Source organism: Lithobates pipiens, unplaced genomic scaffold (assembly GCF_037356315.1).
Source record: "Lithobates pipiens isolate NorthernLeopardFrog02 unplaced genomic scaffold, aLitPip1_a1.2 Scaffold_8, whole genome shotgun sequence".
NCBI classification, from domain to species: Eukaryota; Metazoa; Chordata; class Amphibia; order Anura; family Ranidae; genus Lithobates; species Lithobates pipiens.
Window position 1 is genome coordinate 586,736,699 of NW_027507903.1, and position 16,445 is coordinate 586,753,143.

The following is a 16,445-nucleotide window of genomic DNA, read 5'->3' on the forward strand; positions in this document are numbered from 1 at the left end:
TTTTAAGGGTATAATTCGCTTTTGGGGCAAAAATGCAATAAATGCATTGACGTTATTTAAAAAAAAAAAATGCATTTGTTCGCTTTCTGCATTCAGGCCTGCTGAACATTGCAACTGTGATCAGTGCATTGCGGTGGTAATGCCAATTTACCAGCCAGATTCTGTCTGTAGTAGAGGTAGAAGATATCCAAGTCACTTCTACCAGTCACCAGTAACAAAAGCTGCAGATAGTGTTTGAACATTACAGTTCCGGGTATTTGGGGGGAGCCAAGACTACTCTGGGTGTTGCTGCTCTTTCAATCTAGGGCTTCAATAAAAGGTAAACCCACTGATCTAATATTAAAACCCTCGGGATGATGTAATAGTAGTTTTTGGTTTGACAGCTAAAACTCAACTAAAAAAATAAAATAAAATAAAAACAATATTAGGCTACCATGGCTGATGTTAATATTGACATGTGCGCTGACAAAAAATTTGTTCGTATTTGGATTTCAGATCTCCGAATTTTCAGATTTCTAGAATTTGGAACATCAAAAATTCTTTAAAAAAAAAAAATTTAATCTGTAAAATTGGAAATAATTAACTAATGATAAATTATTGGAATTTCCTTTCAAATTTGGCTATTTGTGAACGTAACTAATACAAATTTATCTGAAGTTACAAATGATCAGAAATAACGAATGCCGCATATAAACAAATGGAATGGAACAAATTAATAACTAAATAAAAAGGTTTTATTATTATACTTATTTTTAGATTGTTGCGTTCCATTTGTTTTAGATACGGCATTCGCTATTTCAGATAATTTGTAACTTTGTATAAATTTGTACTCCTTACGTTCACTAAAAGCCAAATTTTGAAAGGAAATTACAATACCTATAATTTAATATTTATTATTTAGTTATTTCAGGTTTTGGAATTTTCAGATTTTCACTCCTTATTTTTGGATTATCAAATTTCCAATTTTTTTTTTTAATATTCAAATTTATGAAATTTCCGAATCTTTCAATTTCCGAATTTGACTTTTCAAATTTCCTAGATGTTTTGAAAATTCGAAAACAAAACTAATTGCATATGTCTAGTAAATGTTCATTTGGTGAATTTTAATTCCCTATCATTGTGAGCGATCTACCATTCTTTATGGGCCAATTTCCCGGAAAAATCACTTGCTATTCACACTGAGTGCCAGGTCACAGGCACCCTTCCATGTGGTTTCAACTATTTTATTTTTAGATTTTAAAATAAACCTTTTTTAAACGGAATTGTGCAATGAAGTCCCTCCTTTCATATCTACTTGCATGAGATATAGCCACTCCAGGAACTCCAGTCCGCTTAAGAAAAATCTTCAGGGGTCTGACCACACTAGAGATAGTTGGTCCATATTGATGGGGTGAGTTTACATCCATGTGGGGGGCACCTTGTCTGAGCACCAAGAAACACGGATTCTGTTATATTTGAGCACAATTATCATTTGATTGGGACTGTTATTGCTATTTAACGTGACTACAGTGTTATATTATATGTTCTCTTATTATTTACTAATATTTGGCACCTAGTACGGTGTATTCATTTATTTTAATTGTAAAAATGCTCTCTGAACCTGCCCTGCTCCTCTGTTCACACAGACTGAATATTGAGTGTTTTTATTTATAATTTCCTGTCCCAGCAATAAAGGAAGCATGGGTGCAGTTTACTGGCACTTTGACGTTTCTACTTTTCAAGCCACTAATGCTGAACTTGTATGCAAATCTGGAGTTTTGATTTGCTGCATACTGGCTTCGAGGCAAACTTCAAAGAATTAAAGGATTTGTAAAGCAGAAGGTTGTGTTTTTTTTTTTTTTTTTTTTTTTTTTTTTTTTTCTTTTCTTTCTTATCGTTATGCATTAGGATAAAAAACCTTTTTTTGTGTGTAGCAGCTTCCCCAGCACCTCCCCAATTACTTACCTGAGCCCCCTCTCTCTCCAGCGATGTTCACGAATGTCTAAGCCATGCGGGGCTCTGCTCCTGATTGGGAGTGGCGCCATTGGCTCCCGCAGCTGTCACAGTCAGTCAGCCAATCATGGGAGAGAAGGGCCGGGGTCTGTGTCTGAATGCACACGGTGAGCTGTGACTTGATGCCCCCATAGAAAGCTGCTGACTGCGGTTACTCAATAGGAGGGAGGGGCCAGGAGCAGCAAAGAGGAACCTGTGAAGAAGAGCATCGGGGCTGCTCTGTGCAAAATTAACTGCACAGAGGAGGTAAGAATATGTTTTTTTTTTTTTTTTAAATGAGACATTACACTGACAAGGGTCACTTTAAAGTGAAGGTGTCTTTGTCTGCGCCCATTAAAGCGTGTTCATATCCACAGAGTTCTCTTTATTTAAGATAGAGTTGGGAAGAATTAGAACTCTTGTAGTTTCACACCTATGCAGTGTACTTTTGATCAGTTTTTGCAGTTATTTGTGTCTTTACACATGCATTTATCCCACAATTGATGCATTTTTGCAGGTTTTTTTTTATGCTTTTTTTTATTTTTATTTTTTTGGCCAATATGTTGTTGGGCAGATAAAAAAAAAAAATGCAAATTGTGGCAAAAAAAACGCACTACATGCTTTTCTGCAGCTTCTATATTGAAGTCTATTGAATCAAAAATGCACCTTTTTGCATTAATGCGGTACTAAACCTGCACATTTTCAGGCCGAGAATCCCCTTGTGCGCATGCGCCGCTGCAGTCAGCGGCGCATACCGAGGGGGATATCTCCTAAACCGTACAGGTTTAGGAGATATTTTTTTTACCTACAGATAAGCCTTATTATAGGCTTTCCTGTAGGTAAAAGTTTAAAAATCGAGTATACAACCACTTTAAAAAAAGTTTTGAAAATGGTCAGGGACTTATTGGCTGAAAAAAAGCATAGATGTAAACGTGTCCCATAGGAAGCCATGAATCAAACAAGCTATAAAAGCTCCAAAACAGGATGGATGGAGTAGAGCAGTGCCCCATCCTCAATAGTATAGAGATTTGAAAAGCACAAAAAATGGACTAAAAATGTAAATAAATGTTATTACAAAAACATATTTAAAATACTGCCCAATGCAGTGATGACTAAACCTCTCCAATGCTAATCAAAAACATGTCAAAATAAGACATATAATGTATAATAACATAAATTTCTAGTGCTACATGTTTCGCGGGGATGCTTCTTCAGGAGCTGAGTAAATTCAAAGAGGCAGTCAATAATAATGTTAATGGTGTACAGTCAGTATAAAATATTTGTCTCAGGGAAACCATAGGCCCACCATGGCAGCAGACCGAACAAGACCAGATACAGGGCATGCATTATGCAATGAACAACACCTTGGGGCGTGCCCAGTAAGAATGATAAAAAAAAAAAAAAAAACACAACATGAAATGATAGGAAACCATGTTAAATGGACTGTAATGTGTTTCTCCAAAAGGCACTAAACAAAAAACACATAGGTGTGAACCAAGCCTAACTGCAGTTGGAGGCTCCATTAGCTGGAAAATTTTGCATTTCATTAGGAAAATAAAGGTGGAAGAGTGGAGGGGCACAGGTCCCAAGTTGCATGAGGTCCAGTGTGACGTTTCCACAGTCAGTGATGATTTGGGGAGCCATGTCATCTCCTGGTGTAGGTCCACTGTGTTTTATCAAGTCCAAAGTCAGCGCATCCCTCTACCAGGAAATTCTAGAGCCCTTCATGCATGCATGCGTGTGTGTGTGTGTATGTATATATATATGTGTAAAAATACTTTTTTATTAGTGTACAAATAATTCCAGCAAGACTTGGCACCTGCCCACACTGCCAAAACTACCAATACCTGGTTTAATGATCACGGTATCACTGTGCTTGATTGGCCAGCAAACTCACCTGACCTAAACCCCGTAGAAAATCTGTGGGGTATTGTCAAGAGGAAGATGAGAGACTCCAGACCCAACAATGCAGACGAGCTGAAGGCTGCTATCAAAGCAACCTGGGCTTCCAGAACACCGCAGCAGTGCCACAGGCTGACCACCTCCATGCCATGCCACATTGATGTCATAATTCATGCAAAAGGAGTCCCAACCAAGTATTGAGTGCATACCGTACTGTACATGGACATATTTTTCAGTAAGCCAACATTTCTGTATTAAAAATCCTTTTTTTATTTTTTTATTTGTCTTATGTAATATTCGAATTTTCTGAGATACTGAATTTTGTGTTTTCACTATCTAAGCCATAATCATCAAATTATTATAATTTTTTTTTTTTTAAAGAAATGCTTGAAATAAATAAACTGCGTGTAACGCATCTATATAAAATATCTGAGTTTCACTTTTTGAATTGAATTACTGAAATAAATTAACTTTTTGATAATATTCCAATATTTTTGAGATACACCTGGATGTTGTGGCATTTTGAACTCTGAGTGATGAGTATGACAGATCGTACCGCCTGCCAAACTATCTCTTTGGTTTAATTCGGGGGCCGCACAGCAACTGAACACTCAGTTTGCAGTTGCAAGTCTTGCAATGTAGAATTGCCATTTGCCAATTTAAAAAGAAAAGTATATATATATATATATATATATATATATATATATAAAAAAAAACGCATTAAGGAGGCAGCAGTAGCCCCTCCTGAACAGCTCCTAAGCCACTGCTGTACTGTCCTCTGAAAATTTATCCACCGCAAATTGCTTTTCAGAGGGTGGTAAGCAGTACTGCCAATGTGAAAGACGCCTTAGAGAGATTCTTTCACTTCCTGTCTGGTAAAAAGAATGTCCCTAAGACAGGAAGTGAGGACAAATCTCCCTCGCAGTAACACAGACATGTAAAAATGCATTTTCTTCATTGAAGGACACAGCTGAGATATTGAGAGGTTCACAGAGAATCACCCAGGGTGTTCAAGTCTGGTACCCCCACATTCTGAGGCATGGGAGTCCTCCCCCCTCCCTACAGTGGTGGCTGCTGCTTGAAGATTCAGAGGTGGAGGGGAGCGGCAAACCAACGCTGGAAACACCCCCTGCCGTGGGAGATGGATGGCCTTCTTACCTCTGTCCTGCCCAGACTCCGATCTCCCCTCCTCGAGCTGTTAAGGAATCCAATGTACATAATGATAATCAGAAAATGTCTATTTGCTTATGTGTATACATGTTTCTATGCTCCTTACTTATTATGTAGCATACAGATTGACCCTGTTCTGCGGAGCCAAGATGGCGTCTATACCCTACATCCCCCGCATTAAAAGAATGCATTCGAGATAACAGAACCAGCTTCAACCAAACTTCAAGCATCAAGTTTCTTCATTTCTCTTGTATTGTAACCAATAAGATGTACCAATTAGACTGACATAGTAAAGACGTATCTTTCTGTATAAAATATTAACACCGCCTACGAATAAATCAGTATTTAGAAGTAGCCTGAGCTGAACATATCTCAGAGAGTGTTTACTTCTAATGTGCATGCACATTTATACTTTTTAATTAGGAATAGCAGCAGATAACCAAGAACTAATTTATAGTTCTAATCCATCACAACTGGCGCCCAACGTGGGGCTTCAGGCCACAATCGAAGGGAGACCGCATTCCAGGACTGAACGGCTGGCCAGATCAGAGAAGGGGGTTAAGCGCGCAGCCCTAACAGTACGGTAAGCATATTTATCCTTACCATTTGTACGACTTCTCTGATTTGGCTGGTTGATTTGGTCTTGTTGGCTCCTTTCGATTGTTCAAAGAGGCAGGTAACTTATTTCTCGCCTGAAGCCGTTTTAACGAACCTGCTAATGGTTTTCTGCTGACTATTATCTGTTCAGTGTCTGTCATTAGTGATGGCCGAACGGTTCGCCCGGCGGTCGTTTCGCGGCGAATTTCCGACATTCGCGGTCCGCACGTTCGAACGCCTTTTTCCGTCGTTCGCCGCGGCGGACTTACGTGTTTAATGTATACAAGAACTTTAACCTTTGGTGACACGTTTATCATGTGATACAGGACAGCCAATTGAGACATGACAGCACATGGACACTTGTACATTCCCCCTAACCTATAAATACACCCGATCCGGTGGCCATTTTACATTCTTTCTTCTGTTAAGATAGGGACAGGTTCCTGTGTGGAGTAGGGAGAGATAAACCACTAGCTATTTGGTACACAAAAGTTCTTTTCAGGACTGGTATAGGTGTTAGGTGTTGATAGGTTTGCTGTGCTGCTGATTCTTGCAGCAGCCTGAGTGTCTTTTGTTAGTTTAGAGAAAGGGAAAGGACGGTGTATGCTACAGGGACAGCCAGATTAGTCTTTCATCATCATCATCATCATCATCATCATTAGCTGTTACTATCAAGGTCCACAAAAGAGCTGTTCCAGTAACCACTAATCGTTCTCTTTTTTTGCCAATTTGTATAGGGACAGGAAGGAAGCAGTGTTGTCAGGCAGTGAGGGTAATTTTAAAGACTTGCTGTTATTATTAGTTCCACAAAGGTTCTTTTCAGGACTGGTATCAGTGGTACAGTAATAGGCTTGTACATGTATAATATTCTTTCTTCCAAATATAGAAAGGATATTATACTTGACTGCTGCCCTTCTGCTGCAGTCTGCTAAACATTCACAACTCACTTGTTCCACAAAAGTTCTTATAAGGACTGGTAACTTGGTATAGGGTGCTACGGTACATAGGCTTGAGTGCGGTACAGTCTGCTGTTCTGTAAGGACCGCTATCGGTCCACAATAGATAGGGTTGACGTGCACCACTGCTGACCGCTGCCCTATACTGCAGCAGTCCTTCAGCGGTATAGGGACTGACGTACAGTCTGCTAATCACTAACACACAACCTGCTTGTTCCACAAAAGTTCTTATAAGGACTGGTAACTTGGTATAGGGTGCTACGGTACATAGGCTTGAGTGCGGTACAGTCTGCTGTTCTGTAAGGACCGCTATCGGTCCACAATAGATAGGGTTGACGTGCACCACTGCTGACCGCTGCCCTATACTGCAGCAGTCCTTCAGCGGTATAGGGACTGACGTACAGTCTGCTAAACACTAATACACAACCTGCTTGGTCCACAAAAGTTCTTATAAGGACTGGTAACTTGGTATAGGGTGCTACGGTACATAGGCTTGAGTGCGGTACAGTCTGCTGTTCTGTAAGGACCGCTATCGGTCCACAATAGATAGGGTTGACGTGCACCACTGCTGACCGCTCACCTATACTGCAGCAGTCCTTCAGCGGTATAGGGACTGACGTACAGTCTGCTAATCACTAACACACAACCTGCTTGTTCCACAAAAGTTCTTATAAGGACTGGTAACTTGGTATAGGGTGCTACGGTACATAGGCTTGAGTGCGGTACAGTCTGCTGTTCTGTAAGGACCGCTATCGGTCCACAATAGATAGGGTTGACGTGCACCACTGCTGACCGCTGCCCTATACTGCAGCAGTCCTTCAGCGGTATAGGGACTGACGTACAGTCTGCTAAACACTAATACACAACCTGCTTGGTCCACAAAAGTTCTTATAAGGACTGGTAACTTGGTATAGGGTGCTACGGTACATAGGCTTGAGTGCGGTACAGTCTGCTGTTCTGTAAGGACCGCTATCGGTCCACAATAGATAGGGTTGACGTGCACCACTGCTGACCGCTGCCCTATACTGCAGCAGTCCTTCAGCGGTATAGGGACTGACGTACAGTCTGCTAAACACTAATACACAACCTGCTTGGTCCACAAAAGTTCTTATAAGGACTGGTAACTTGGTATAGGGTGCTACGGTACATAGGCTTGAGTGCGGTACAGTCTGCTGTTCTGTAAGGACCGCTATAGGTCCACAATAGATAGGGTTGACGTGCACCACTGCTGACCGCTCACCTATACTGCAGCAGTCCTTCAGCGGTATAGGGACTAAGAGTTTTGTCACAGGGTCATTTAAAAAATGACATGCAGAGGAAGAGGCAGGCCCTTCCGCAGGGGTGGTAGGGGTAGGGCAGGAGCAACAGGCTTGAGCCAAAGTGGGAAGTTGCAGAAGGTGCGTTCAATTACTTTAAAGGATGCACCAGACTTGGTTGAGTGGCTCGCTCAGCCTTACTCTTCTGCACCCTCCTCATCCTCTCGATCTGCACCCTCTTCTTCACTCTCTGCTATGTGCACCCCCAAAGACACTACCACCAACAACACGACCACCACCACCACCACCACATACCTTCCGCTTGAGTCACTGGAATTATTTTCCGATCCATATCAAGAGGACATTTCTGATGCGCAGCCACTCTTGGTATTGGATCAGGAAGAGGAGGTAGCAACAAGCGCTACTCAGCAGTCTGACGCCAGTACCCAGATCAGCCCAAGGAGGAGGTTGGTCCCCGGTGTTGCTGCCTACTCTACTTATAGCGGTGGGGAAGGTGACGTTGATGATGACGTGTCTAGTGATGTCACGTGGGTGCCCACAAGAGAGGAAGAGGAGGGGAGTTCAGAGGGAGATATGGACCAGCAGATAGGGAGGAGAAGCAGCAATGACTTACATTGCACAGCAGGGACAAAGCAGACTGCAAATGTATCAGGAGCGAGTCATCGACCATGTACGGTCACATCTGGCGCTCCCAGGACACCGGCACATGGCTCCGCAGTGTGGGCTTTTTTTAACGTGTCCGCTGCTGACAATAGCGTTGCCATCTGCAATCTTTGCAGTCAACGCGTTAGTCGCGGTAAGCCCAATACTCACCTAGGGACGACCGCCTTAAGAAGGCACATGAGCAGCCATCACCGAGCCCAGTGGGAGCAACGGAACACACAAAGCCACACTGCAGGCTCTCACCGTCCAGCCTCGTCTTCTACTTCTCCTTCTCCTCTCTCCTCACAATTGTCCTCCACTCCACCTTCCATCACGCCAAGCTCACATTTTTCTGCAAAAAGGCAGGCTTCCGTGGGCCTAATGTTTGAGCGTAAAAAAATGATGACGCCGGATAACCCTCTTGCCCAACGGTTGGCGGCTGGCTTGTCAGAACTCATAGCCCGCCAACTACTGCCATATAAACTGGTGGACTCGGAGGCCTTTCGCAAATTTGTGGCCATTGGAACACCACAATGGAAGGTCCCAGGAAGGAAGTATTTCTCAGAGAAGGGCATCCCAGAGCTATATGGCCATGTTCAGCGGCAAGTGAATGTATCTCTGGCACACAGTGTCGGTGCCAAGATACATCTGACCACAGACACGTGGTCTAGCAAACACGGGCAGGGAAGGTATATCAGTTTTACTGCCCACTGGGTGAACCTTCTGACGGCCGTCAAGCATGTAACCCGTGGCACCCGTGTAGATTTGGTTTTACCGCCACGGATTGCATGCAGGCCTGACTCTTCTTCTCCTCCTCCTACTCCATCCTCCTCCCTCTCCTCCTCAGCTGCCTCCTCCTTTTCCGCTGCTAGCGTCTCTTCCACTGCACCGCCCAAGCTCCCCAGAACCTATTCCACATGCCAGGTGAGACGTTGCCATGCCGTGCTGCGTCTGTTGTGCCTGGAAGCAAAGAGCCACACTGGCCCGGCACTCCTTTCAGCTTTGCGTTCACAGGCAGATGAGTGGCTAACACCGCTCAATTTGACAGTTGGTAAAGTGGTGTGTGACAACGGTGCCAATCTGCTTAGCGCATTGAAACAGGGCAAAATCACGCACGTGCCGTGCATGGCACACGTCTTAAACTTGGTCGTGCAGCGATTCCTTGTCAAATACCCTGGGGTCCAGGACATCTTGCGGCAGGCAAGGAAAATCTCGGCCCATTTCAGAAGATCTTACACGGCCATGGCTCGCCTTGCTGACATTCAGCGGCGACACCATCTGCCGGTCAGACGTCTTATTTGCGATTGCCCGACGCGATGGAACTCAACCTTCTATATGCTTGATAGGCTGCTCCAGCAGAAACGTGCAGTTAACGTCTACCTGTATGAACTCTGCGAAAGAAACGGTTCTGGGGAGCTGGGTTTTTTTTCACCGCGCCAGTGGCTGCTCATGCGCGACACATGCAGACTTCTGCGGCCATTTGAGGAGATCACCAAACTGGTCAGTCGCAGCCATGGCGCCATCAGTGACATGGTACCTTATGCCTTCTTTCTGGAGCGTGCATTGCGTCGTGTCATTGATCAGGCTGTGGAGGAGCAGGAGCGGGAAGATGAGGAAGTCGCAATGCTGGATGAATTCCCAGGGGGGGCTACTCTATCTGAGACAAGTCAACAACAGGAGTCTGATGAGGAGTCAGAGGAGGATGGTGCCGGGGCGGATGAGCAGGAGCAAGAAGAGCATGCTTTAAACCTTTCTGGGATCCCTGTTGTGCGAGGATGGGGAGAGGAGAATGAAGAGGACGACATTATCCTGGATGATGAGCAGGAGCCAGGCCACCACACCGCTTCCACTTTAGTGCAAATGGGGGCCTTCATGCTCCAGTGTTTTAATAGGGACCCCCGTATAAAAAGCATGAGGGTCAAGGACCAGTACTGGGTGGCAACGTACTTAGACCCCCGGTACAAACACAAAATGGCGGAAATGTTACCGCCGTCGCAGAGGGCTGTCAGAATGCAGCACTTCCAGGCCTTGCTTCGAGAAATGCTGCATTCTGCTTTTGCGTGCGCTGGCAGAGGAGCAATTCCCACTCCCAGAGAAGGATTTGCGGGTACCAATCCAACAGCGCCTGCAAGAAGAGGCCGGTTTGAAGATGTGTTGGTGACTTCGGATATGAGGTCATTCTTTCAGCCGACCCATCGACAGGTGTCATCCGGATCCAGCATCAGGGAACGCCTAGACCGTCAGGTGTCCGACTACATTGGGTTAACGGCCGATGTGGACGCTCTGAGGAGTGATGAACCCCTAGACTACTGGGTGGGCAGGCTTGACCTCTGGCCAGAGCTTGCCCAATTTGCAATCGAACTGTTGGCTTGCCCCTCATCCAGTGTCCTGTCCGAAAGGACGTTCAGCGCAGCAGGGGGGATTGTGACCGATAAGCGTACTCGCCTAGCTCACCACAGTGTTAACTACCTCACATTTCTAAAAATGAATGAGGCATGGATCTCGGAGGAATTCAACACATGTGATCAGTAGACCATGTATATGTCTATAAACAATTTTTGGAATCAAGCACACAGACCTTCTTAATTCATTTGGCTCACTTCCCTGACCCAAAAAAGCACACCGTACTATATGCCCCTACCCTCCTCTTTGAAGAGGTTGAGCGGTGTCATATTTCTACTGGGGCTGCTTATTATGAGGGGTTCCCACCATCCCTGTGCTGTGCTGACTTCCTCCTGGGTGTTCTTATTATGAGGGGCTCCCACCATCCCTGTGCTGTGCTGACTTCCTCCTGGGGGTTCTTATTATGAGGGGATCACACCATCCCTGTGCTGTGCTGACTTCCTCCTGGGGCTGCTTACGGTGCTGCTGTCAGCGCTGTATGTCACGGAGCTGCTGTCAGCGCTGTATGTCACGGAGCTGCTGTCAGCGCTGTATGTCACGGAGCTGCTGTCAGCGCTGTATGTCACGGAGCTGCTGTCAGCGCTGTATGTCACGGAGCTGCTGTCAGCGCTGTATGTCACGGAGCTGCTGTCAGCGCTGTATGTCACGGAGCTGCTGTCAGCGCTGTATGTCACGGAGCTGCTGTCAGCGCTGTATGTCACGGAGCTGCTGTCAGCGCTGTATGTCACGGAGCTGCTGTCAGCGCTGTATGTCACGGTGCTGCTGTCAGCGCTGTATGTCACGGAGCTGCTGTCAGCGCTGTATGTCACGGAGCTGCTGTCAGTGCTGTATGTCACGGAGCTGCTGTCAGCGCTGTATGTCACGGAGCTGCTGTCAGCGCTGTATGTCACGGAGCTGCTGTCAGCGCTGTATGTCACGGTGCTGCTGTCAGCGCTGTATGTCACGGAGCTGCTGTCAGCGCTGTATGTCACGGAGCTGCTGTCAGCGCTGTATGTCACGGAGCTGCTGTCAGCGCTGTATGTCACGGAGCTGCTGTCAGCGCTGTATGTCACGGAGCTGCTGTCAGCGCTGTATGTCACGGTGCTGATGTCAGTGCTCTGTATTACGGTGCTGCTGTCAGTGCTCTGTATCTCCTGCACCCTCTTGTTTGCCTACCCTGGTCCCTGACCTTCCCTCTCCTCCATTGCCTTCATTAGCTCCATAGTCCTGAATTGTCAGAACAATTTCCCAAATAAAAAAAAAATGCTTGTAGTTATCGATCCCAAATTCACCTCATACATGTATTATGCTATTGTCCAGGTGGTGGGACTACGTGCTACCCCCTAATAATTACCCCGTGGCCGCAAATTCGACCTAAAGGTTTGCGAAATTCGCCTCCCATTGAAGTCAATGGAGCCCGCGGCGAACGGTCGTTTTCGCGAACGTTTGTGTCCGTTCGCGTTTCGCGTTCGCGAAACGTCCCGTCGGAAGTTCGTCCATCACTATCTGTCATTCTGAAGGATTGCAAATTTAGCAGACTGAAAGTGCAGCTGCAGGCGTGTGTCCATCCTCACCCCTAGATTCTACCTCTAGTGGTGGGGTGGAATTCTGCAGGCATTTATAGACGGGGTTACTCGAGGTTGGCTGTGTAGGACCTCTGAGGGTTAATCTCAAGCTGTGAATTAGGGCAGTTTGAAAGAAGGCTTGCGGAAGTGGCAGCCTTGCAAAACGTCTATGAATGTTCTGCTCGGGAAAGCTTTCCTGAGGGTTTATCTCAAACTGTGAATTAGGGCAGTTTGAAAGAAGGCTAGCTGGAATTTGGCAGTCTTGTGACTCAGGTGAGCTTTTCCCGAGAGCTATCTTTGCAGTTCAAAGAGTGTCAGGTGTCATGTCCTGTACCGAGTGTATTTGTCCATTACTGTTTGATATACACGAAGAGGGTGACAGTGAGAGAAAGTGGCTACCTGAAGGATCAGTTGGGCCATAAGCCACTGCTCCACACCACCTCTGACGTGCTAGTTTTGACCCTCGAAGAGATAGAACAGTCAGGAGTGTGCTAGGAGACAGATCTCTCGCAGGGATGCGAGCCCCCACCCTAGGAATTCCTTGATAAGACAGCAGTCAGAGGAGTATTAACCACTTTGTTTCCTGTATTCTCCTCTTAAGCCGTCCGCTGAAAAAGAGAGAGAGAGAAGGGAATGCTAGAATGTGATATTAGAAGAGGAGAGAAGATGTTGCAAGAAGCAGAGGAATGGCATGTGCTGATAAGAAGACAAAGTAGAGTCTGTGTGATAACGGCTTATTGGATGTGGCAGAAGCATGGTACAGGACGGCAAGGTCATTGCACAAAGAAGGTTGGATAGAAGAGGAAATCAAGTATGTGAATCACAGAGTTGATAATGTGGCTGTACCGCCCCCATATACAAAAACTGGAACGAAGGAGGAGGGGGACAACCCTGCTATCCGCCCACTCCCTTCTCACCACCCCAACTCGAGCACAACCCACTGTGACCACTCCCAGGTGGCCATCTTGGTACACCCAAGCCCTCACTTCAGGCACAGCCCAGTGCACTTCCTGCTGGCGGACATTTTGGTACACCCAATAGGCCCAGCCATGGCATATAACCAGTTCTTCTCGTTTTAAACCAGGATGGTTCCTACCACACACCTGTCTTCCCTAATATGGAAGCACTACCTTCACAGGCCGGATATGTTAATGATGAAGAAGCGTCCGAGTGGGAAGACCAACAACAGGCAGCAAGGCCACCTGCTGATTTAACCCCTAATCCGGCTCTGGACTCACAGTTCCGAGAGGATCTCAAACATATGCTGACAACCATGAGAAACAGTGCCCATTCTCAGCCCCCCCGCCTCAACACCAGTCTCGGTTACCAGAAGGGGCACTGGTGATGTATGTCGCTTTTACCCCATCACAAGCAGCAACCTTAGTGACAAGTCTGCCTGACCCAGAGAAACAGCCAATGCTCTTCTACCGCAGGATAGTGCAGATACAAGAAGCTTACTCAGCTGCCTGGAGAGACTTGATCAGCCTATGCCAAATTAAAGCAGGACATGTCTTTTGGCCAGTCATGCAGACAGGATATCAGAAAAAGCCTGATGGTGGCCCGCCCTGAATATCGCTCAATGAAAATGTCCGATTTACTGTTGGTGGCCAGAGGGATAGAAAACCAAAAAGGAAAAAAAACAACGCCCCTCATGGTAACACAAGGCGAAGATCCTGCCTACACTCGTCCACCACCACTGCCCAATACCAGGGAAAGGATCATCTGTTACAACTGTGGGAAGCGGGGTCACATCAGAAGAGTACGCAGAGCCCCAAGACATCTGAGACAAGACAGGGATCCCCGCGAAGTGCAACGTGGACATGAACCTCCACCACCACGCCCCAACTCATGCTAGGAAATGAGAAAACCCGTGTCACCCCTTATGACAGTGTCCTCAAATTAGACTGGGGGACCCCTAGCAAAGGTCACGTTACCTATACAAGGAAAACCTACCACTTGTCTCATTGACATGAGTGCAGCCAGGAGTGTGTTGAGGGCTGAGGACCTGCCTGATAATTCTTTCCTTTCCACTATTGATGTTTCCTGCGTGGGAGTGGATGGGGTGCCCCGCTCCAGTCCACTCACTGAGCCTCTCCAAGTGAGGACATTTCCTGATTTGCTTACCAGATTTGTGGTGTCCTCTACATGTCCCTTGAATCTACTAGGAGCTGATGTGCTGTCCAGACTACAGGCGTCAATCATCTTCACACCTGAAGGGGGGGTGAAGTTACATACTCCCCTATCCTTGGAAGACTCATCTGCTTTGTATTCTCTGCCTCTCCTGATGACACTTCATTAAGCAATGACTCCAAGTTCAATACCAAAAGAAGTACTTGACGGAATTCCTACCTGTCTATGGTCCACAGGCCCGGAAGACATTGGTCACTTAAAAGTGCCACCAGTTTCAGTCAAGCTCAAAGAGGGCACATCATTGCCCCGGAAACCACAATAACCCCCCTAAAGTTAGCTCAATCTGCAGCTATTTTGAAGCATGTCAAGGCCCTCGTGTCAGATGGAGCCCTGATACCCTGCGCATCTCCATGCAACACACCTCTGTTCTCTAGGAAGAAGAGAACCCCTAAAAGAGAACAAGCTGGTTGCGGGGGTGTCCCTGACTGCAAAGTACCTCACAGTGGTGGACCATGCAAACGCTCTCTTCAGTGTCCACCTTCACCCCTCATGCTGGTACCTTTTGCATTCACCCACGAAAAGACAGCAACGTACCCAGACAGTTATGCCAAAAAGGGGCACAGAACTCTCCAAGCTAGTTTGCAAACGCTATGGCTATCATCCTTGACACATAACAAGAGGATCACCTGGAAGTGACTCTCCTCCAATATATTGATGACCTTCTCCACTGTGCAGCTGACTTACCCACTGTTGAAGTCACCTCAGAAAGCCAGTTGGGCTATCTTGCCACACAGGGTTGCGAAGCCTCAAAGCCCAAATTGCAGTGGTGCTCAACATCTGTAATTGTTCTTGGACACTGTCTTGTCCCATGGGACAATACACCTCACTGAAGACAGGGTGTAAGCAATCTCTGACATCCCACTGCCACAAGGCCAGAAGCCCCTTCATTCCTTCCTTGGACTAATTTCCTATTGCAGAGCATGGATTCCAGAAGGCTCCCTACTGATGCAAGCTTTGTATGATGCCCTGAAATCAGACCCCTTCCAGATGTCTCCTGAAACAATATCCAACTTTGAGGCCTTCAAGCACACCATCTCTGGCGCTAGGGCTCCCAGACTACGACAAAACGTTCAAGCCCTTTGTATCCGAACATCTGGGACATGCTACAGGTGTACTCGCCCAATCACACGGCATCTGCCTACGCCCTATAGGATATTATTCCTGTCGGCCTAATGCGATAGCAAGAGGAGGCCCATCGTCTCTGTGAGCTGTCTTTGCTGCACAAGCCTTGTTTGACAAAACTTTGGACTTGGCTCTCGGACTCTGCCTCGTTCTGCTTGCTCCCCATGACATTGCTCCCATACTCCACCAAGATCCAGCCGAAACATCTGTCCATTGCCAGACACTTGAGACTCCTGTGTTTCTACCTTCTAGACAGCATTACTCTATTATGTTGTCAAACACCGAAACCTACCACCCTTCTTCCACTTCTCAAGGGGGGGTAAGGAGGAGGAGTCGAGTCTTGACTTGTCACCCCATGACTGCATCGAACTAATGCGGCTGGAAACCACGCATCTCCCCACCGTGAGTGAAATACCCCTGCAGGATCCAGGTCACCACTGAAAACTCGGTTCTCCAAACTGAAACCTTACCGCCGGTGATGTCTGCACAGGTGGCAGAGCTGCAAGCACTTACTACAGCATGTGAATTGGCAGAGGAAAAAAGAGCCAACATTCATACGGACTCAAGATATGCTTTCAGCGTTGCACATGATTTTGGTGTTATCTGGAAGGACAGAGGGTTCCTGACGGCTGCAGGAACACCTGTGAAACAGCTCAGCCATCAAGGATTTG